The 22,079-nt window shown below is 42.2% G+C and overlaps 1 protein-coding gene and 1 non-coding gene across 6 annotated transcripts in view; one reads left to right on the top strand and one right to left on the bottom strand.

Moving 5' to 3' along the window:
* Positions 1 to 5,741: 5,741 nt before the first annotated feature.
* TRNAE-CUC lies at positions 5,742 to 5,813 on the bottom strand. Its single transcript has one exon. It is a non-coding gene; the product is annotated as a tRNA-Glu (tRNA).
* Positions 5,814 to 6,047: 234 nt separating this feature from the next.
* Positions 6,048 to 22,079, top strand: part of NCOA7 (nuclear receptor coactivator 7) — an 85,550-nt gene continuing 69,518 nt past the window's right edge. For 3 of the 5 annotated variants that reach the window (XM_039707226.1, XM_039707227.1, XM_039707222.1), the window contains exon 1: positions 6,048 to 6,155. The gene's annotated coding sequence lies outside the window, so the exon portion shown is untranslated. Of the gene's footprint in view, positions 6,156 to 8,329; positions 8,507 to 13,533; positions 14,078 to 22,079 lie in introns of those variants that run through there. The other 2 variants (XM_039707224.1, XM_039707225.1) reach the window with 2 other exon arrangements.

The following is a 22,079-nucleotide window of genomic DNA, read 5'->3' as shown; positions in this document are numbered from 1 at the left end:
GGTTCAAACTGGAGGCAAAAAAAGGCGAAGTAAAGCTCTTTTTCTCCTGTATATAGCCTTTAAAGTGAAGAAGAACTACGCATGTTAGAGATATTTTTTAGCTATTGTTGACATGCATGACTTTTTCAGTCCCTGTTGCTTTTCAGTGTTACAGTTCATCACCAATATAACTAAGAACTTGTCCTGCAAAGGAACTAAGGATGTATTTCTGAGGGAAACAGAGGAGCTATTCCTCTTCAGTGTGATTGTTTGTATAAACAGAATTCTTTATGCTTTTAATCCCCCTGCAGGACCAAAACTTTAGAGGATGCATTTTTGTCTGATTTTTAAAAGTTATGGGTGTCAAGCTACTTTTTGAGTGTTTAAATACATCACAAATACAACTTGTTTGTTAATTCACTTCTTGGCTACTCACCTGTAAAGTGGGAACAGTGTTAATTAATACTTGTCCTTGATCTTGTCTAATTAGATCACAGACCCCAGGGGAAAGACTAGTTCCTAACTCATCGTCATCTTGGGAGCACTTTTAACTCAAGTTTCTATCCCTTACCAGAAGCCTTTGGTTAACAGAAGATAGTAGCTCTCCTGGAGCCCAGATGCTACTGAGGAAGGCAAATGTCTGATGGCATAATGGATGACATGGAAGGAAAGCCCCTTCGAATGCATAACCAGAAGAGAAGTAGAATTCATTGAATTACATTTAGTCATTTTACTTTTTGGGTTTTTTTGAGGATCAGCAAACTGCAATAAACAGTAGGTACGAGAGATTTTAAGATACCTGCTTTATCTTCAAGATGCCTGGATTTTGCCTTCATCCACAGCAGAACCCCAGCTACTCCTTTCTCACCAAAGACATGCTTAGGGGAAATTACATTTAGTCATTTGACTTTTTGTTTTTTTGAGGATCAACAAACTGCAATAAACAGCAGGTACAAGAGATTTTAAGACACCTGGATTTTGCCTTCATCCACAGCAGAACCCCAGCTACTCCTTTCTCACCAAAGACATGCTTAGGGGGATCATGATGGTAAACCCAAGAGAGATCACTTCAGAACTGGGTTTGGCATGTGCACAGAGGCTCCCTGTGAGCCTTGTAGCAGGCAGGGGAGTCATGCTGATAGGAGCTCAGGAGCTCAGATTCATCTCCTCATGTGCTTCACACTCCGCTTCAGCCTGGTTACTTTGGGGAAGAGGAGAGCAGCATGGTAGGAAGGATGAAAGCCCTTGCAGGCTACAGCAAGGAGCTCCATTTTGATTGAACCAAGGCCACAGTCCCAACAAATCTGAAACTGAGACTTACTACCTGGCTTGGGGTAGAGAATGAACAAACTACAAAATGTCATCCTGATAGAATTAGGCAGGTGGTTTCTTATCTGAGCAGACAGGAAGAGCGTTCCTGTTTTTTTCCTTTATTTTGCTGGATCTCTTGTGCAGAACTGCAGCTTACACAACACAAATTATGCCAGTTATGGAATACAGAGTTGTAATTTTTGTAAAAAATCCCTTGCAAAGGGTGCAGGGGCAGTTTGGGTGGACAGCCACAAAGGCACCCTGCTGTGACCACCCTCCATCAACCCAGCTGCCTTGTCCTTGTCTGGGGTGGGTGCTGCTATTCCCAGCTACATGCAGCAGACACACCACCCACCAGAGCGCCCAGCTGCCTTGTCCTTGTCTGGGGTGCTGCTATTCCCAGCTACATGCAGCAGACACACCACCCACCAGAGCATGTGTTGTAATACCAATTTATAGTCTGTTATTATTTTCCTGCTTTGGGGGAAAAACTGGAATCTCCCAGCTCTGTTTTCCTGCTAGCAAGACAAAAACTAGGCACATTATAGTAACATTGTCAATATAGTTTACTAAAGTGTGATTATTCAAAAGAGCACATGGGAAACAAAGCATGGAAAGGCAGAAGGTAATGATTGACTGTAGCCACAAGGCAGTATAAAAAGGATCTAGAAAGCAGATTTGCAGCATGCAAGAGAAAAATTCAGACTTTTAAAAGGATCAGAAGCTTTCATAATTTCATGATCAGAGTACTTCTTAATAGGACATGGCAACTGCTCCTGTAAAAGGACTTGCTGGGAAATGGTCCTTGGACAGTATTATCTAGATTTGTGAGTGCTAATTAAATTTGTATTGGACTTTCAATAACATTACCTTAAATAAACGGCCTTGGTTTGCATAAAATAATTTTTCTTAAACTCAATTCAGAGTAAATTTTCCAACTGTAGTTCTCAAGGAACAGTCCTGGCAGGATGTGCAGTGAGATTGTCACATTTTTTTTAATCTTATTGTCTAGAAGGTGTTTCATAGTGAATGTGTAGCTCAGGAAGAAACATACAGTTATGTTTTATAACATCAATATTATATAGAATATTTTTTTAATCTTATTGTCCAGAAGGTGTTTCATAGTGAATGTGTATAAAACATACAGTTATGTTTTATAACATCAATATTATATAGAAAGAATTTTGGGATAGATAATAGGTTGGGGGAAAAAAAGCCTGGAAAAATGATTGTGTGCCTGAAAGCATCTTTTTGCTTTTTGTTTTTCCTTCCACCCCACCAGTTTAATAAACACTTTGCCTTGTTTGTGTCCTTTGACTGCCATGGTGACAGCACTAATGTCATAGCACAGACTGCTCCCATGGCTCACCAGCCTTGTGAATCCATGCAGAAGGGAAGGGAATGAAACGAGACCTTATCTTGTGTCCTTGGGAACTGATGCCCCAATATCCTGACCTGGGATGCAGAAATTGTGGTTCCCTTCTTCACCTTGGCACAAACTTTCTGCCTGACCTTCAGTTCAAAACCTACAGATGAAAAGCAGAGGTGCTGCTGACCCCAACAGAGTGGCTGTGGGGATGAACATGTTCAGGGACACATGGTTCTTTGTCACTCTGGTAATGGTATGTGCCCTCATTGTATTAATGCCACAGACAGGATGAGGTGATAGAGTCTGAGTCACACTCCTGATTATTTTTGTGACTTTTTTTTTAATGTTATATTAAGACTGTTTAAAGACAGCTTGTAAAGTTTCCATAAACAGCATACAACTCAGAAACTGTGCAGTGATTTGCCTTAAAAGCTTCATTTGTACATGAAATTTGCTTTAGCAGCAAATACAAGTCCTTCATTCCTCTATAGCTCATTGGAATGAAAGGGGCACAACGTTAACTTAAGGAACTGAGTCTGAAACCTCCAGAGAAGGGGATGCTCTGGGAACCGCGGGCGGCTGGTGGCAGACACAGGACCGAGATGCCACCTCGTGGCGTGTTCCCACAATATTTATATCACTAGGCAAAAGCTCGTTGCCTTGGGGAGGATACCACGGAGTTGCACTTGTTCATATCCACAATAAAACAGACAAAAGGGGGATAAGTAGCCAAGAGAATGTCCTGGGAACAGAATAAATCTAACGACTGCACGGCTCTATGCCCTTCAAACAGAACTGAAATATGATGGCAAGTAGGAAATACTCCTAAAAAAAAGTGGGAACTTTCATTTTCTAAAGAATTGTTAGTTGAAAAACTCACGCAAAATTTTATGTTCACTCACAGCCAAGATACTTCATATAAGGTTGGAAAAAACTTACAAAATTGAACTAATGTAGGGCTGTAACTTAAAGGAGGTAGCAAGGACGAAAAGTTGACTCAGCTGCTGGTTTAAGTTGATCTACAGTTAAGGTATTGTCTTCCTTATCATTCTTGTTTCTTCTGCAGTTCATTTCCATACACCTTTGCTGTGACATGGAAAGCACTTGGTCACCCTTATGACGAAGAACAGAAATGAAAGTGAAAATACTTGTGAGCCAGCATTTCAAAATCTACCACAGTGAGAAGAGAATTCAGCTACATGTTGAAAATATGTTATTAATAATCTTATATTTGTTTGAAATACCTCTGCTCTAGCTCATGTGCTTTTGATTGCACTGCCAGTCCTGGGTAAAACAGCCCACATTTTCTGGGGCTTCAGCATGCCAGCATCATGAGTTACTTTTTATGTAAACCAAAATATCAACAAAAGCTCTAGGAAGGATGGTTCTTCTACCAGTTAAATATAAGTACCCAGTTCCTTCCCTCCATCACTAAGATCCAGGAACAAGGAATCAGAAACTGCTGTAACACTGTTCAGCACACGCTCAAGGTGAACATTGATCTGGGGTCTTTACATCCCAGACCAGGACACCTTCAGTCACAGTGGGACCTGAAGTGTAAGGACATCAAGCCAAGAGGATTGGTGCCTACGCCTTGTGGGGTGAATATTTGCTGTCTATGCAAGGGCAAATTTCAAGTGTGGCATTAGACTGAAAAGGGATTTGGAAGGCCATTTGATAGCTTTTTCAGAGATTATGCAGCATTCCTAACAAAATACTGTATTTTGGAATAAATATTGGAAACTACTCTTTCTTTGCGTGCAAGAGCTATTCTGGCATTTTTTTACATGTTTCTAAAGTCTTACATGTGATTATTTTTTCTCAGGTGACTCTACAGATGGATTTACACTGCTAAGAGCATGCAAATGTCCTGCTACAAAATGAGCTGAAACAAAAGGAAATGCTTATTTTGTTCCTATTCTGTAAAACCATATATATGTATTTTCTGAGAATGTAGTCAACACGTGAAATTCATTTTAGCTTCTTCTAAAATTGCCCAACATTTTCTGACATAGAAAGCAGCAACTTCTTCCACCAACTTGGTAAGGCATTTCACTGAGATCAAAGAGGGGGAGAAGAATCTCCGAGCCCTACACAGTTCTAATTAACAGGTAAACTGTTAATTATAGGGGAAAGTGCGGGATGAAATCATATAATTGTGACTTTCAGGGTGTTAGGAGATCCACTGAGACATTCCTCTTGCCCAGTCTGAGAGATTTGATAACTTGTCCAGCCCACTCTTAAGAACCTCCAGCCATAGGAATGCAGTAATTCTTTAGGTGGCAATCTGTGGACCTGGTGTTTAACTATAATTTGGTGGCACCTTTTCTTTATATCTAAAGGGTGACAACAGCCCTTTTGACTGTTTGCTTTCTGCCTTAGAGCAAAGGTGATCCCTTCCCTTTGAATGTCCTCAAAGCTTTTTTTTTCATAAAAAATATAGAGGAGGCCCTTTCCCACGAGACCTCCTGTCTGCATGGGAGGGCAGCCTAGGCTCTGGCATGCCCTGGGAAAGGCAGCCAAAGCCATTATTTCCAGTGGTCCTTTCAATCAGGCACCACCAAGGAGAGCCTGGCTCTATCCTCTTGGCACCTCATTTCAGGTACTTGTAGACATTGAAGAGGTTCCCTCTCAGCTGTCTCGGTCAAGGCTCAACAGGCCCAGTCACCTCATCCTTTCCTCCTAGGAGAGATGCTCCGCAGGGGGAAGGAGCGGGAGCACCCTAAGCTGTTAGAGAAGAAAAAAAAAAAAAAAAAAATTATCTCTAACTGTATGTGGCCCTCTAGGCACTTCTAGAATCCCTATCCCTGTGGGTGGGCATGGGATGTCTGTGACTGCAAGATTTCCAGGGAGATGCTACATCTTCCTGTGTCCACCAGCACAGGGTGCTCAGACTTTCTGCACAGCCCTCATGCACAATTTTTCCAACCTGTCAGGTACGTCTTACAACTCCCGTGCCTCTGCTGGCAGAGAAGCCGGCCGATGGTCCCAGAACTGTAAGAGCAGAAGGAGAGGGCCGGAGAGAATCCTAAAACAATAACAGAGATGAAAGGAGTAAAGGTAGAAAAGAAAAAAACAAGTCTTCCCTGACCGGGAATCGAACCCGGGCCGCGGCGGTGAGAGCGCCGAATCCTAACCACTAGACCACCAGGGATCCTTGCATTTGTCTTCCCACTTCTTTGTAAAGAAGCAATGACAAAGCAATCTCTTTCCTTCGACTGTGTTCCACGGTTATTTCTTTGTGCTCCCACCTTCCAAGCAGTACCAAATCCTGGAAGCAGCTACACTGACGTTGTATTCCACCCCACGGAAGAGAACAGCGGCGGCAGGCTGGGGAGGAGAGGGGGCCGCCCAGGCGAGGTTGCTGAAGGGCCCTCGCCGTGGGCGGGAGGCGGGATGGTGGTTGGGGAGCGGGCAGGACGGACCTCGGGCGGGAAGGAGCGGCCAGCCCGGCGGTGCCGCGGCGGGAGCGGGGGTGGCTCCCACAGCGCCTCAGGCAAGAGCTGCGCGGCCGCGGCAGGGGCGGGGGCGCGCCGGAGGGCGCCGGGGGCCGGCGCCGGGTCTCCCTCTCCTCTTCCGCCAGCGCTCTTCCCGCCGGCCCCAGCAGTTGCGGGCTTCGCGCGGTTGTTTTCCCTCATTTCGTGTTGCCTTTACAAGCCCATCGTGACACCGTCGTCTTGGTACGGGGTGTCGCTGTCACGGCGGCAGGCGGGGCCCTGTCAGCTGGGCGCTCTGCACCGCGCATCCCGGCCGGCGGCTGCCGGGAGGGGAGGAACGTGGCGCTTCCCTCCGCGCCGGCTTGGTTCCTCCAGCGGGCAGGCTGTGGAAACACCTCAGCCTGTCCGGGTTCCGGTGCTGGGCCTGCAGGGAAAAGCGGCCCCAAAGGCCTCTCTCAGGTGGGAGCCAGTGGCTCCACAGAGGAGATCGAGGTCGGTGTTTGCTGGCCTTGCCCTGCCGCGGCCTCCTCACACGATAGATATTAATTTGTGACCTTGGATTTTTTTGTGAGGGTTGTGCGAGCGGAATGAAAGCAGCCGGTGCTGCGGATGACCTCTGTGTAAAAGCTCTTTCCTCTGGCATGTTGTTTACATGAGCATAAAAGATCTGGGAGCTGTACTAGCAAAAATAATATTCCCTATTTAGGCAGTGTCCAATGATGCAGAAGGGTTGGCTCTGCCCGAGCAAATTTCGCTAGTGCTCAAGCCCTTTGCCTCTAAAATGCAAAAACATTAAAGTGTTAAGATAGATAAGCTTCAGACTGTGTGCTTGTGGACTGTGCAAATATGCATTAGCTGATCTTCAAAAGCTTTAGAGTCTGAAAACAAACTTAAGGGAATCATTTTCTTCTGGGAGGAGCAAAGGAGGTTGAAGGTGTTTGGTTTCCATCTCATCATTTGGTTTCCATCTCATCCCTGTTAAGCTGATGGTTCATTTCATCACAAAACATTTACTATAGCAGTCTAGAACAAAATGTTTGTCTTGACTGTGATGAAGCTTTCTTTGGTCTAAATTCAGCAATTTTACTGTGCGGTGAGAGAGATAACAAAATATGAGGTTAAAATCAGGCCCTCTTAGATAATGATCTGGTGTCATATGCAGGGACAGCTTTCCACATGTGTAGGATTGACAGCATCCCCTCTGGTAAGACGAAGGCATTTCAGGCCTTGAGGAGCCAAAGGTGTGTGGGGCTGGAAGCTGAGGTATCACTGTGCCCTGAGGTCACTTCAGAGAGGTGGGTCTGCTTGGGTGAGAGGGGTCAGCAGGTCCCAGCAGGTATCTGTGCCTATTGTTGAAGAGGCAGGCAAAGCGGGACCTAGTTTCCTACAGAGTGGAACCTGCAAGGAATACCAGCCAGATATTTAGGTGGTTATACTGCAGAACCTGAGCTAGCCATAAGAGTTTGTATACTCCACTAAGTCCACAGAGTTGTGCTTAAAAGCATAGGTTTCTGCAGTCTGAGTGCATCTCAGGTGGGTTTTGGAGGGGTACTGACTTCTGTGGCTGTGATGATAGCAGCACTGGAGACAGCTAGGTTAGAACAAGGCTAGCCCCACCCCACCCCCCCGCCCCCAGTAGCTGCATTGGCAGGATTGAAGATACAGGTTACAGAATAGTCATTGCCACCCTTAAGAGTGTCTGTGTTATGTGACACCACAGAGGAAGGCAGGGGTGAGCCCCTTGTTTCTTAAGCTGCCTCAATGACGGAGACAAAATACTCCCCCTGACAATTTCAGAAAAGTAGCTGAGCCTATGAAATATGTGCCCTTATACTGATGGCAAGGTGGGCAAATGTGTTTTGTCCATGCCCTAGGTAGGTGTTAGATGTAGAAGCAAAGCAATCCTGCTCTATTGTGCTTGACAGTTAGCAAATCCCTTTCCAAATGGGTAATATATCTTACTAAATTTCTCTTGAGCAGTGAAAGGGTTGTTAATTACCGCCACAGGAGCAGTGAAGACTAAGGTATGTACAAGAGAAATTTACTGAAATAGCAAATCTTTTCCTTGATGTTAACCTCAGAGGTGAGGGCTGGCCACTAGACCATCAGAAAAATAGCATTGAGAGTCATATGCTGCCTAGTTATTTTTAGAAATGGCTTTCTTTACTGTACAAGTCATGTGCACTGACCAAAGATTGTGCCTCTCCTCTGGCTTCCTGTATCCAATAGAGAAGTGCATCAGTGAAACTGTCAGCGATTCCGCCTCCTGCCAGCACAGAAGCAGCCAGTGCCTGTGCCTGCATCCCTGAGATGGTAGCTGGAGAAGAATGATCTTCCCAAAGGCACCAGGAAAGGGATGTCAGAGGCTGACGTTTCTTTTCACTTAACGCTGGTGTGCCTGTGAAACCGAGTGAGTAGCATTCAGTGTTAGAGGTCACGGCTGTCACGGTTTGGTAGGTAAGGCTCAGTTTTGGAACCTGGAAAATCAGAGTGATTCCTTTAAATGCAAGCTGTACAGCAGCATGCAATTAACTTGTCTGTTCCATATGAATACGTTACATATTATTATTACTTTAATTTGACACGCTGATTGATGTGTGACAGTAGACTTATGATGTAAAAATTAGTAAGAATAACATCAAAGTAATATGCTAAGTTATGGAAAGTATATAATTTGGGTATGCATGTAATACATAATGGTAAGTACAAATTTTCTTTAGTACCTGGGGTATATGCTTCAGCTCTAGTGAAAACCCTTGTTCTGCACAGAAACTGCATTTATCAGTCCTCTCTTTCCTCAACCTGTGTGTTTCACGTGGAAAGCCTTGGTATCAGATTTTCTTCTCTAAGTTCGCCTGACTTGTAATTGTCCATCATCCCAGTTTCAAGGAAGTGGAAAGGAGAAGGAAGGAAGAAATGATGCACAGTCTTTTGCTATTTTGTGTTTAATTTCCATGTATGGTCAGATTGGTAACCTAACTGTTGGATTATAACAATTTTCTGGGAGAAAATGCTATTGTACTTTGTACTTACTACATGTTTTTTAACCTCAGTAGTGTTTTGATGGAAATAATGTGAGGAAAACCTGAAGATGTGTTGTCCAGGCATCGCAGCTGTTGTGGTTCTCCCAGCTCCAAGAGCAGATTCCAGGCCGCGTGGCTCCCGGTGCCTGCAGTGTGGCGCTCGCGGCGCCAGGGGACGGGCAGCGCCGCGGCTCGGGCGCGGCAGTCCCGCTCCTGGAGGATATTGTGATGATGCTGAAGAACGAGACGGGGAGCAACCAGCAATATTTTACAGTACTTACTTTACAGAAGCACTTTCACACGTTCTTGTATTCTTTTTCTTCAGCTTCCGTTCCTCCCCTGGCACTGCATTTGATGTAGTAAAGCCTGGGTCCGCTTCTCTTCCCTTTTAGCCCATGTTAAAATGCACGTGATTCTGGGATTTGGGATAAAGTGTGGCGGTGAGGTGCTTCATGCAGTGTCCACTGAGCTACCTTACTTGAAACAAATAGGACGCTTTTGTCATGTCCTCTTCTATTGCAGCAAATTCCATTTCTTTTTATAGTCTTTCTTCAGCTGAGCATTTTGGAAGCTACTTCTGGTTTGCTCTTCTAGACAGAGAAATAGGTGCACAGAATCAGTTATTAGGGGACAACTTCTTATAAAAGTTTCAAGCTATGGTCAGTTTCTCATTTTAGTAAAACTTGTGGAAAATTTCAATACCTCAGTCACATTGAGTTATATCTAGACAATCAATTCAAAGTTAAAGGGTGAGTCGAGGACACTCTGAAAATTCATCATTACATAAACTGAAGAAACCAAGCTAAGAATAGCCCTCAGTGCAGAAGGATCAAGCAGAGCCTCAATTATGTATGCATAAAAGTCTGTCTGTATGAAACCTATTTTGTGACTACTTCATGGTGAATAATGGTAGGAGTAATAGGCAAAAACAGAAGGGCTGATAATGGAAAAAAAAAAGAAAGATTGGTGTCACCTTTATTTTTATATCTTTTCAAAACTGGACTGTTATAGCAGTCAAGGTTGTCAGTGTAATTCTTTATGGCAGGTTGTCTGAAATAAACAAGCTGTAAGCTAACAATTACTGATGTAAAAAAGAAAAACTACACGAACTACATGAGCAATACAGTATTTTTTCTGCTATTAGTGTAAGCTGATCTGAATGCAGGCCATAAACATGCTGTACCTCTAGCAGTTTTTTCTCTTGAATGTATGTAACTCTGTTAATGTACACTGAAGCAGAAGATCAAAACCCACTCAAATGTAGTATTTCAGTATCCTTAATCTGTCTTTCATGTGTGGTTATACGTGTAAGTTTGTGTGAGAAATATTTTTCTAGGATAAAAATTCACAATTTGGAAGTGATAAAAATAGTTAATTTACATTTTGTCTTCATCAAAATAATGCAAACAGTGATAAAACAAATTTGCCCAAACCTGAAATCAACAAGCAACATGAATTTAAGATTTTCTTAGGTAAAGATATTCTAAGCATTGATGCCACAAAGACAATTAATCAGATTATGTTAAGAGCATTTGTATTCAAATTAATTGGCAAGGAACATATTGCCATGGGAAAGAGCAAACTATTCAGACTATCTGCTATCCTCTGTACTGTAGTGAGACTAAAACTAAATTTTATTTCAAAGGTGATACGTGTGTGTCTAATCTACCTCTTGTCTGTCTATCTCATGTTCAGTAAAACAAAAGGGGATGTGATGTGTTACTCACACAATGACTTCTTCCAATGACATGAAGTCTGTGGGTTGAGCCACAGGCAGTAACCCACAGTGCCATAACCAGAACTTGTACAATGCTTCTGTCCCAGTCCTAGCCTGCTTATCCTGCTGCTCTGACAGGAATTTGAGTGATTTCTCCCCCATGCAGTCTAGAATATGTATTTGTTATGCTCAGGGCAATATAAGTACTATAGAAATGTGTCATTTCTTTGCTATATGGAGTTCATGCATTGTCTTTATAGAGCCTTCTACACTGTACAATAGAGGTGACTGTTCTTGGAATGATGATGGACAGCAAACTGGTACATTAGGACAGGGATAGCCTTTCTGGAGCTAAAATAAGCTGTTAGTCACTGTCATTGTTGTGCAGGTGCAGCTAAGAGATAAATAGGGTTTCCACCACTTTGATGGATAGGGCTTCATAGCTCCTGCAATTTGGCAAAGGAGGTTGGGTAAACAGTACTACTATTCTTCCTCTTTTTTTCCCAGTTTTGTTATCTAAGCAGGGCTAGAAGAGTAACTGAGAGCAGGGCTGCTTTCTTCCGTGTGGTGGTAGAGAACCCTTGCGCCAGTGAAGAGATTTTAACCAAAGTAACTTTGGGTTTGTCCATCTTTTGCTGGATAATAATAAGATGTACTAACTTCAGTGTGGTACCAGAATGTATCCTTTAAGCAGCAGACTGTGTTTTAAAGAAAATCTGTCCCTTGTAAAAGAAACTGGTTTGGTAAAAAAAAAAAAATCAGATGGAAACTTCAATTTTAGCTGAAAGTGCAGCAGCAAATTTAGTGGAAGAGTTGAGACAGTTGCTGTTCCAGCAGTGAGACTGAGTGGTAGCAAGCATATGCTACAAGTAGGATAATGGCAACGGTGGGAGATGGCTGTGTCTGAATTGGAGATGCATTTGAAAATGTTGTGGTTTTGAAATGAATCTTCTAAGCAGCTGTTAAATAAAAAAAAAAAAAAAAAAAAAAAAAAATAAGCCTCTGACAAATCTCTTACTTAAAATTAAAGCTCATTGGATTCATAACATTATAACTAGTAAAAATATTATTCTTGACACACCTGTGTGCCATTTGTTATTTTGACACATTCTTTTAGCATCTCTCTATATACGTGTACACTTTGTGTCACCTTTTCATTTATGCAGGTATCTGCCTATCTTCAGGCTTGAGATTTTGTCTTGCAGAATTTGGAATTTAATGGTGTTACAATGCCTTTTTAAAATGCCCAAAAAGACTGAAATCAGTCTTTCAGAGCTGACTGCTGACCTAAGGAAGAAAAAAGAAGCTATATCTTGTTTAGACTGGCCGCAAACGTCAGGGTTACCTGCAGTTATTCGGGTAAGGGAGTGGAGTTTCTGGTAAATATAGCGGGTGTTGTTTTCTGGGGATTGGGTGAAGAAGCCTACTGGCGGATGTTACAATGCCTTTTTAAAATGTCCAAAATACTGAAATCAGTCTTTCAGAGCTGACTGCTGACCTAAGGAAGAAAAAAGAAGCTATATCTTGTTTAGACTGGCCGCAAACGTCAGGGTTACCTGCAGTTATTCGGGTAAGGGAGTGGAGTTTCTGGTAAATATAGCGGGTGTTGTTTTCTGGGGATTGGGTGAAGAAGCCTACTGGCGGACAGTGTAGAAACAGCAGATGAGGTTTCTAGGCTTTTCAGTTTCCCACGGATCTAAAGGCTTTGGTTAACCTCAATTTCCAAAACTGGCTGTTTTGTTTTTAGCACCGCCCTTGAGAAAACTCCCATCCAGAGGAAGACCCCGGCGCCTGGCCTTTATGACTCGTAGGACTTCTGGCTCCGCAGACCGACCCCTTCGGCCAGGACAGGGCTTGAAGCCTGCGAAGCGCCCTTGGAGCGCGGCCACCGCCCCCCGCGGTGTGTCCGTGCGGGCGCGGTCGGGGGCGCGGGGCGGCTCCGGGGACCTGCCCGGCCGCCCCGGGAGCTGCTGCCGGGCACCCGCGGTGGGCTCTGCTGCTGCCGCTACCCAGCCGTGCCGCCGAGATGGCTTTCGCGGCTTCGAACCTCATTTATTTCCTCCATCTCAGGGTCTTGGGTGAATTACTGGAATGTTCCAGGCTGTCTCTATACATTAATTTGTGTAGCCTTTGGTTGTCAGGATTGCGAAGTGCTGCCGGGTTCCAAAGCTGTGTCAGCAATTGATTTTTTTCTCTTTAATCAGTGCAATGGACTTTCCTCTCTGTCCTTCATCATGCAGTGCTTCAGAGTTGGTTTACGGGTGGAGTGGCGTACTTGTATCTTGGGTGATGTGTGTGCAGTATCGTGGTGCTAAAGGATGTAGTAACTGTTCATCCCCTAGGTGATGAAATGAGATGATGAACACTTCGACTCAGTAGCAGGCTTTTAGCATGTGTTTACATTACATGGTACAATTACTCTTCTACCGTTAGGTAGTCGTACATTTCTTGTATTAATGCACAGTGATGGACTTTTAAGATGGGTAGGTGCCCATTAATCGATTATGGTTTGCTTAAAATGCTGTGACCCAGCCTAAGGGCCTGTGTTTGTGTGATACTTAAAATGTGTGTTGATGAACTCTGCCAGCATATTGTATCAGCCAGTGTTTACACAGTATGGAAATAATAATTTCCTGATATTGTTCCATCTGACACTTATGTGTATACACACAGACTTTCAGAAAATTAATGGAGAAGGCAGTAGGAAATGCCAAGAATATAAGTATGCGTGAATATATACTTTCTGAATGAAAATTACTTTATCAGGAATATATTTTTAAATGTAAACCATGATAAAAAATATGTAAGTTGCAGTGCATTTTAGACTGCCTTCTCTTTCATCTTTTTGTCTGGAAAATGTCCATAAATATACACAAAATATTTTAAGAACCTAAATAGTCAAGTAATGTTGATCCTTTGAAGAGTTGTATTGAAGTAGATGCTTGTAGCCAAAATGCTGTCTGGTGGCTTTCTGTTTTTTGTTTGGTTGTTTGGTTTTTTTTATTTTTTTTAAAGTAGTGGATCAAAATCTTGGGCTTGGAGGGAAATTCTGTGTCTTTTTATTTTTTTTCCTTGTTGCGTATTATGTTATGGAAGAGAAATACTTCTGGAACACCTGATTTGTCCAAGTTGTTTATGAGGCAGTCTCTGGGTTTCATTCCTTGGCTTTGCCCAATGCCCTGTTCTCACTGCAGCAGTAGCCACACTCACATTTGGATGTGTCACATCTGCTGCTGAAATGGTAAGTGATTCCCTTTGGAGATGAAGTGAGTTAGAATTGATTGGAGCTGTCCTTGTCTTATTTGGAATATGGCTTTGTTGCTTTGTGTATCCATGATTTTGAAAGAGAAGGTTGAAATTGATTAGAGGCTGGCTCTAGTGGATATTTGGCTACCTTAAGCTCCTGACTTCAGGGGACAGCTTGCAAATATCTTTGTTAGAGAATAAGCCTCTGTATCCAAACAGAAGTGAATTCACTTGAGAATTATTTGCATTGGAGGATAACAAGTTTTTGGAAAGATAATTTAAAAAATTGTGGTGATCCTGTGGCTAGTTACTGCAGCCAGAGTGACACTCTGCAGTCACCCATTTGGGTGGGTGTTTCAAAGGTGAGAACGTAGTGTGAGTCTCTGCAGTGAGATCTGACACAAGAAATTGCTGTTCTAGGCAGCTGGAGCTGCTCACAAACAATAATTATGGAAATGAAGGACAAAGGGACTCAATTTCCCTTTGCTATCCAATAGGCATGAAAGGAAAGCTGGAACATGACCAATGCTGAGACAAATGGTAAAGCTCTCTGTCCAGCACCTGGCTTGTGCCCTCTGTGTCTCAGCAGGTGCCCAGTTCAGCAGCAGGCAGTCGTGGTCCTTGGCTCATCTGAGAAGAAATTCAGTGTCATCACCCAAAAAGCAGCTGACTGACAAACCTCTTCCTCATCATGATCAATAAGCCAAAATAGTCAAAGGCTTTATAGGTGTAGCTTTTGTTTTAGTGAGGTATCCACCTGCTGGTGGAGTTATTGATGGTAGGGTTGGCTGCCTGCCACAAAGTTGATGGCTTCTCACTCCTTCTTGTGAGTGATCACAAGAGGAAAGAAGAAGAAAATGTCCAAGTCATGTTGCCGACACTTTCTGCTGTGAGTTTGTCCTGGGGGTTAAGATTGCTTTCCCAAAAAGAGGAAATGTAATGCTACATTTGATGAGTGAAGTCAGCAGTAAGAGCGCTCACTCAAATGACCTCCTTTGACTAAGAAAGAAAGCAGAGTAGGAGAAACAAGTCTTCAGTTCTTTTTTCCTTCTCCTTCTTTTTTTTCCCCTTTAAAAATCTTATTCCGTTGTCATTTTTCCCTAGCCAGATTTATGAAACAATGAGTTAGTGACAAAATTCACAGCAGGCTAGAGGATTATATTTCCCTCCCCAAACAAAATGTTTCAGACAGATATATTAAACACATACAGAGGGGTATTTTCTTTTTCTTCCTGCTTTTCTTTGCAATTTTTTCTCTTTAAAAATCTTATTCCGTTGTCATTTTTCCCTAGCCAGATTTATGAAACAATGAGTTAGTGACAAAATTCACAGCAGGCTAGAGGAATTATATTTCCCTCCCCAAACAAAATGTTTCAGACAGATATATTAAACACATACAGAGGGGTATTTTCTTTTTCTTCCTGCTTTTCTTTGCAAACCCTTCTACTGTAGGTGGAAAGCTGTATGTCTTTATTCCTGGTCAAAATGTCAGGTGGGTGTGAGTGGTTGTGCTGGTGCTGGAAGTTGTATGTTGGGAACTGTTTGTTGAGTTTTGGAGTGGGCAGCACTCTGCAGCCTTGCATGGGATCGTGGCTGTGTATCTGCAGTGTCTCCCCAGCTTGCCTGCAAGGGCAGAGTGCAGGGAGGCTTCAGGGAGTCTGCTGGTGCTTCCCTCTGGGTTGCAGTGCAGAACGTTGTACTAAGTGCCTACAACCAGGTGCACTGCTTTGCTCTTGCACTGCTTTGCTCTTGCACCTGCGCTGCTCCCAGTCTCTGACCAAGCTGGGAGAAAGGGTACCAATATTTCAGCTCAGTGCCATATAGCATCCTCCTGACCTCCCTGTACTTACCTGAGAATTCATGACTTGTTCATGGAACCACAGTTCATCCTCCGAGAAGACTTCTGGATTAGGCTTGAATTTGTCAATGTGTAGAGTACTCATCATAATCACAGTAAGCCTTTCTGATTGCTATTTATCATAAGAGGTGAACTGCTTTCAGTTGCATGCCTCAGATTCCTGGTGCTGTGTGGTCCAATGCCCCTATAAGAGCTAGGTGAAGCTGTTCCCTGCTCAGTCATTCTTTGCCCTGTAGTACTCCTGAGCTGTAATTAAGCATGTGGCCTTCTCTTTGGTATGCTGTGTGTAGAGCCCACCAAGGTGCCATTTCTTCCCCGTTGCTGCTTTTCTTATGGCTACTCTGTGTGTTTTTTCGGGGTTTTTTTCAACATCCTTCGTGAAATGTGGGGTTGTATGAGTACCCATGTTTAAGTAATGATAATATGAAACTGATTTACAGGAACAGAAAACAGGCAAGTTTAGCAGGGAAATGATGTTTGTTTATACAGGCAGGATATATGTTTATCTTCTGGTTACAATGTCAAAATAATACTGTTTATATTTTTTTTGTGTTTGCTTTAGGATTTAAAAGCTTTTTGTTAGTATTATTTCTAGAAAGGAAATTTTCTTACTTTACTCTCATGCTGATTTTGGGATCTTCTCATAGTGTTTCTGAAGATAACTGAGGGCCATTTCCTCAGAATCTAAGACATTGCAGGCAAGGATCAGTTCCAGTGCACCAGACAGAGGAAATCACATCTTTGTTTTAGAGAAGTTCACAGTGAGAGCTGTTGCTTCCTTGAACTTAGCCTTATCTTAAGAAAAGGTAATGTATTCCCTGACTCATTTTTTTCAAGTAAATTTAACCTTTTCTAGCAGCACTCTCTCTGTCTGATGTTACTCCAGTCTATTTTTTCTGCTTTCTGCCCCACATGCCATCTGTCTTATTTTGCAGTTTGTTTTCTTTTTAAGTATACTAAGGTAATGCAGCGGATAAAAAAGTATGAATATTCACAAAACATCACTGCCATTTTGATTCAGAGGGGAAGAGTGTGGATGGCTTTCTGCCAGATCAGGTGATGCTGTGATTGCAGAAAATCCTTGGGCCTGCCTAGGTTGTTCCTTTGGAGGAGATGCTGTGTGGAACGACTTGATGTTGTCAGTGGCTTGGCACTGCTTCTGTGCTGTGTCAGTAGGCTTTTGCAGTAGTTAACTGTCTTGTGCCTAAGTAGTGCCCCAGTCTGGTGGCAAGGGCTTCATTTTACTCTCAACTTCAGAAGTATCATTTTTAGAATGCTTTTTAAGCAGCTGTAGTGATGCCAAAGACATGGGTACTTGTGATAAAGCTGGGTTTAGTCTGTATGCAGATTTTTGGTAGCTGCAGCAAACTCAGCAAAACTTTGTAGGCTAGAGAGTGTCTTGAGTTCTTCCTTCATACTTCCTCACAAAGGTTCAGATAATTCAGGAAAGCATTGAAGTCTATAATAATTTTACACATGAAGATTTTTTGCATGATATTTAGAATTTATATTAAAAAGAAATTATTATCTTATATAAGCAGTATTTGACATTTTGTACTCCCTTTTCCCATCCTGGTTGCTGATCAAGCCTTTTGTAGTGAAGCTGCTGAAGACTCCTAAAATAGGAGATGTGGTAATCTGTTGGGCTGCAGTAATCCATGACATAAAATCTGGTCTGTACCTTCTGTCCCAACTCCAAAAACTTCTGAAATGCAGGTATTGTGGGGTAGCTATGTGGTGTAAGTGGTGATATTTTGATGACAATAGGTGAAGAACCAATGAAATGAAACTTTTACTTTGTTACAAGTAAACTTTGGAACAGTGTGCTGAAATGTAGCCAGGTATGTGGTGACAGATTGACTTTGCCTCCTGTGAGCCAGTCACTTGTGCAGATCTGGCCCAAATGATTAACAGCTGATGAACATGAAAGTCCTCTTGCCACCCAAATATGTGGGGTCGAGTCACGAGCAGGCTGGGTCATTGTCAGGCCACTTAGGAAACAAATGGAGAACCACAAAGGAATGACAAGGGTGGCTTTCTGCCAGTGCCATGAGTTGTTCTCCAGTCCCCATGGTTAGGTATCCACTGAAGAAATTTCATTTGATTTACAGGTAATTTGGTTTTGTACTGTGGTATTGGGTGTTTTTTTTAGTGTGTGGTGCTGGGCAGTATTGGCTAGGTGAACCTTGTAAGCTAGAGTGAATAAAGGGTGACATCTGCATTTGTGTCCTGCTACAGTCATACTTACAGGATGGAAAGGAAAAACTGCTTTGTTGGGCTTGTGCTGATGTGGTTGCTCACATCACACCACACCTCATCAAATGTCCATATGTTTCCTTTTATCAGGAATTCTTAGTTCCTTAAAAAGGGTCTCTGCTGCTAACTGATCCCTCAGTGGTCAAATTTTTAAGTGGGTTGTTTGTTTTGAAAACTGGATTCTGTTTGTAGTGCATCATTTCTGTTAGTACAAGTAACACACTGGTTGTCATGAAAAGAGATTAAGAAGATGAAAGTTGGTTTTCTTTTCTCCTGCACTGTTGACACTGTGCACCTGACCCTATTGTGTGAGAAGGAAGTTCAGTGTTTTGTCAACTAGTCATGTCCTTTTCTAAGCCCTGCTCTGGTGGTTCCCAGCCCCAGGCTGAGCCTGGCATATAATGGGCAGATTTTAGAGTTAGGGGACTAGAGACTGATTTTGAAACCAAAATGGTACAGCAAAACCAAGAAATAATGAATCTTCTACAGGGAGTTTGGAAAGAGCGAGGAATGTGAGCCCTAGGGATGAACCAGACCTTACCCACTGCCTGGTATTGGAGGATTCTCCTGGCCTCTGTGGGTGGTGAGCTGTGGGATAACACTGCATCCAGGAGAGCAGCTCCTAGCCCTTCTGCTCAACCATGAACACAATTTAAGTTAAGTTTACAAGCAGGGCAGGTGCATTTGTTTCTTTGTTTTCCTCCAGGGAAGGAGATTTAGACTCAGACCTGGCAGAGCGGAGCGATGCTGCTCCTTGCAGAGTGGCACCTTCCTTCATTAAGAGTGAGCCACAATTGAAGGGTGCTGTGGGTAGTGTGTGCAAATTCAAGCAGAAGGCCAAGGAGGTTTGCAAAAGGAAAGGTGGTGCAGCTGAAGGAGCCACTTGCAGCACCAAACCTAATTTTTAAGGTGCTTCTGAGGAGATGTATTTCTTTTTACTTGGAACTGTTACACGTTCATTTTGTTGTGGACCAGTGTAGAGTTTGGGATATAAAGGCTTCAAATTATAAAATGCATTTCTTGGGGAAAACTATCATCCCTTACTAAATAGTAACAGTCCTTCAAAAGTCTTTCCTCTGATTGTGGTTTGTTGTTGTTGTTCTGTTTATTTGTTTGGGGGTTTTTGTGGTTTTTTTTTTTTAATTTTCTTTTTTGTTTGTTTGCTTTGGTTTGGTTGAGCTTTGTAAAGAAGCAGACTTCACTGGCTGTCACTGGAATCAGGACTTCACTGATTACAGTTTTCAAATTTTAACTGCTTTGCTGTCAGCATTATATTGCAATTAAAATAAAAAGTTATACAGTACTGTGTTTTACATCTTTTGTTTAAGTTTTGATTTCTTCTTCGTGCCATGTACTGGGTTTTTTTTGAATTCTGTGATGCAAAACCTGTGAATTATTTTATTACTGAATGGCTCTAGGATGACAGAATGCCATGTTAGAAACTGAAATTTATTTCATCTGGTCTTGAAACATATCTCTCTTCCTGCTTATTTTCACTTATTTTTTGCCCCTTTTTTTCCTTCCCTGAGTCCAGCATGCAGATATCTCAGAAAAGTAATTTTGACCTGTGGAAGCTAGACCTGTTCATGAGATCACCCCAGTTAGGGATTGGATGTATGAGTTTTAATCCTGGGTCCTGTCATAATTATTGGAGAATTACTCCAATACTCAAGAACATGAGTAGGTTTATGGTTAAACTTGATGACCTTAAAGGTGTTTTTTGGCTAAATGGTTCGTGATAGGTCCTGTCATAATTATTGGCAAGAATATGAGTAGTTTTATGGTTAAACTTGATGACCTTAAAGGTCTTTTTTGACTAAATGGTTCGTGATTCTATGAATCTAGCTCTGAGGTAATACCCTTTTCACAGGTAACTGTCAGTCCTTTTTAACTACAAATCACTAATGCACCCTGGTGGGGTAGGTGCAAACTGCTTTTTGTGTTATTTTAAAAGTGTAGGTCTCTACCCATTTTTTTCTACCCATTTTTTTTTTCAAAGACAAATTTTAACGCAAAAAATGGGAGGACTGTGGCCCCGCAAAAATAGGTGCTTTAACATGGAAAAAAGCAAGGCCAAATCTAAAACTTCTTAATGCATTAATTGCTTTTACTGGCTTCAGCTTGAGAAGGGGCAAGCAATTACACTGAGGTAGCTGTAAGCAAGAGAATACAAAGTTTTGTTTGAAATGTTAGCAGCTATGTCAGGTATAACCTGCAGTGAACAGGAATTGGGCAGCTTTCATCTTTGGGCCCCATGTTTGCTTAGGTGTCACAAACCATCTGTGTGAGTAGTCCCTCTGAATGCACTTGGTATGGGAGTAGAGAGCTCAGAGTCTCTGCTGTGGCACCTGGTTGATGTGGCTGAGATGGATGGCTTTCCTGAAAATGCAACACTGGAGGAATTGAAGCTATTTGTCATTTTTCTGACTTCATGGTGTTTGGTTCCTCCCCACCCTCCAGCAAAAGGAAATATCTAGCTTCAGAATGCTGAGTTACTTTTTTGATACTGTCAGTGTAAGAAGTTTGAATTTTAGTTTCAAAATTAGTCTGTTTTGTTCAACAAGAGAACCTCTGTTATATAATAATGTTTAAAACACTTGAATAATCTGAAAGTAAAATATATACTGCTACTGCTTTGCCAGAAAACTTCTACACATCTGTTTTTTATACAACAGTACTCAAGCTTAATTCAGGTGTATTTTTAATTTTTTTGTTGTTTCGTTAAGCCCTGAACCATCTCACTGATTGAATGCATGCAGAGTTGAGCAAGTAAAAGCCCAATCAGATATGCTGAAGAAAGGATGGCATATGACAGTTTTGCATGAATCATAACATTGATCTATCTTTTCTGTGTACGTAGACATACGTAACTTTGCTTACCTGAAACATTTTAAAGAGTTAGCTGTGCACACCTTGTTAGAACTTAGAAAAGTATAAAGAACTTTTCTGTTTCTGCTTCTGAAGAAGCAAGCAGCTCTTCAAAGAGTCGCTCCCTAATTAGCAGGTAAATGTGATGTGCTCTGGTGTATAGTGAGGGGAATTCCTTTTGAGAGGGGAGTTTTTGCACTGCTTATAGCACAGGGTGACTCGGTGCAAGGTCAGCAACTGTGTTTAGTGTTTGCAGGAGTCTGGAGGTGGAGGAAGGAGAAAAGGTAAGATAATAGAAGTTTTCAGGATGTTTCAGAAGGACAAGACAACTAAATAATCTTGTGTTGCACAATGCCTGAGGGGATTTTGCAAGGAAGAAGGAAATAATTATAAATATTGCTGCTTTTAAAAACAGGATTCAGTCTATGCAGTGTAAAGAGAGTTTGATTTGTTGTTGATCATTGTAATTTTGATGCACCTTACACTGCCAGCGTTGGAGCACCTATGAAACTGCACAGGTGTAATACAAGGTCATACTCAACAGACTGCAATACATTTTGCAGGTTAAACAATTGAAAAGTAAATAGTGAAGGTTTCCAGTGTTAATTTTTTACATTACAAATGTACAGGATTTTGTGTTACAATTAAACTGTTCAGTGTTGCTTAATATACAGTGTAAGCATGTGACACAGTTCAGGTTGCTATGGAAACCTGGCATTTTGGTTCTGTTAACAGTGTTTCAGATAGGAAAAGATTTGCATTGCATTACTGCTAGACTCCTTTCTGTCCCCACTCCTCACCTTCTTTGCTTCTCAGTTGGGAGGTAGATGATAGAGAAGAAGCGATGACCTGGCATTTGCATGAATCAGGGTCAATTATAAAAAGAGGTGTTGAGCTGAAACTTAAAAAATTTACCTTCAAGAAGCTCTTGTGTCTAGTTGCTTTTTTGAAGTAATGAAGTATTTTAATGCTTATCTTTCACAATGTAGTGTCCTGGGTTGATTTGAGGTTCTGT

This window comes from Passer montanus, unplaced genomic scaffold, assembly GCF_014805655.1.
Source record: "Passer montanus isolate IOZ18808 unplaced genomic scaffold, ASM1480565v1 scaffold2, whole genome shotgun sequence".
In the NCBI taxonomy this organism is placed as follows: Eukaryota; Metazoa; Chordata; class Aves; order Passeriformes; family Passeridae; genus Passer; species Passer montanus.
Note: the sequence above shows the minus strand (reverse complement) of the source record. Positions and strands in the feature narration are given on the sequence as shown.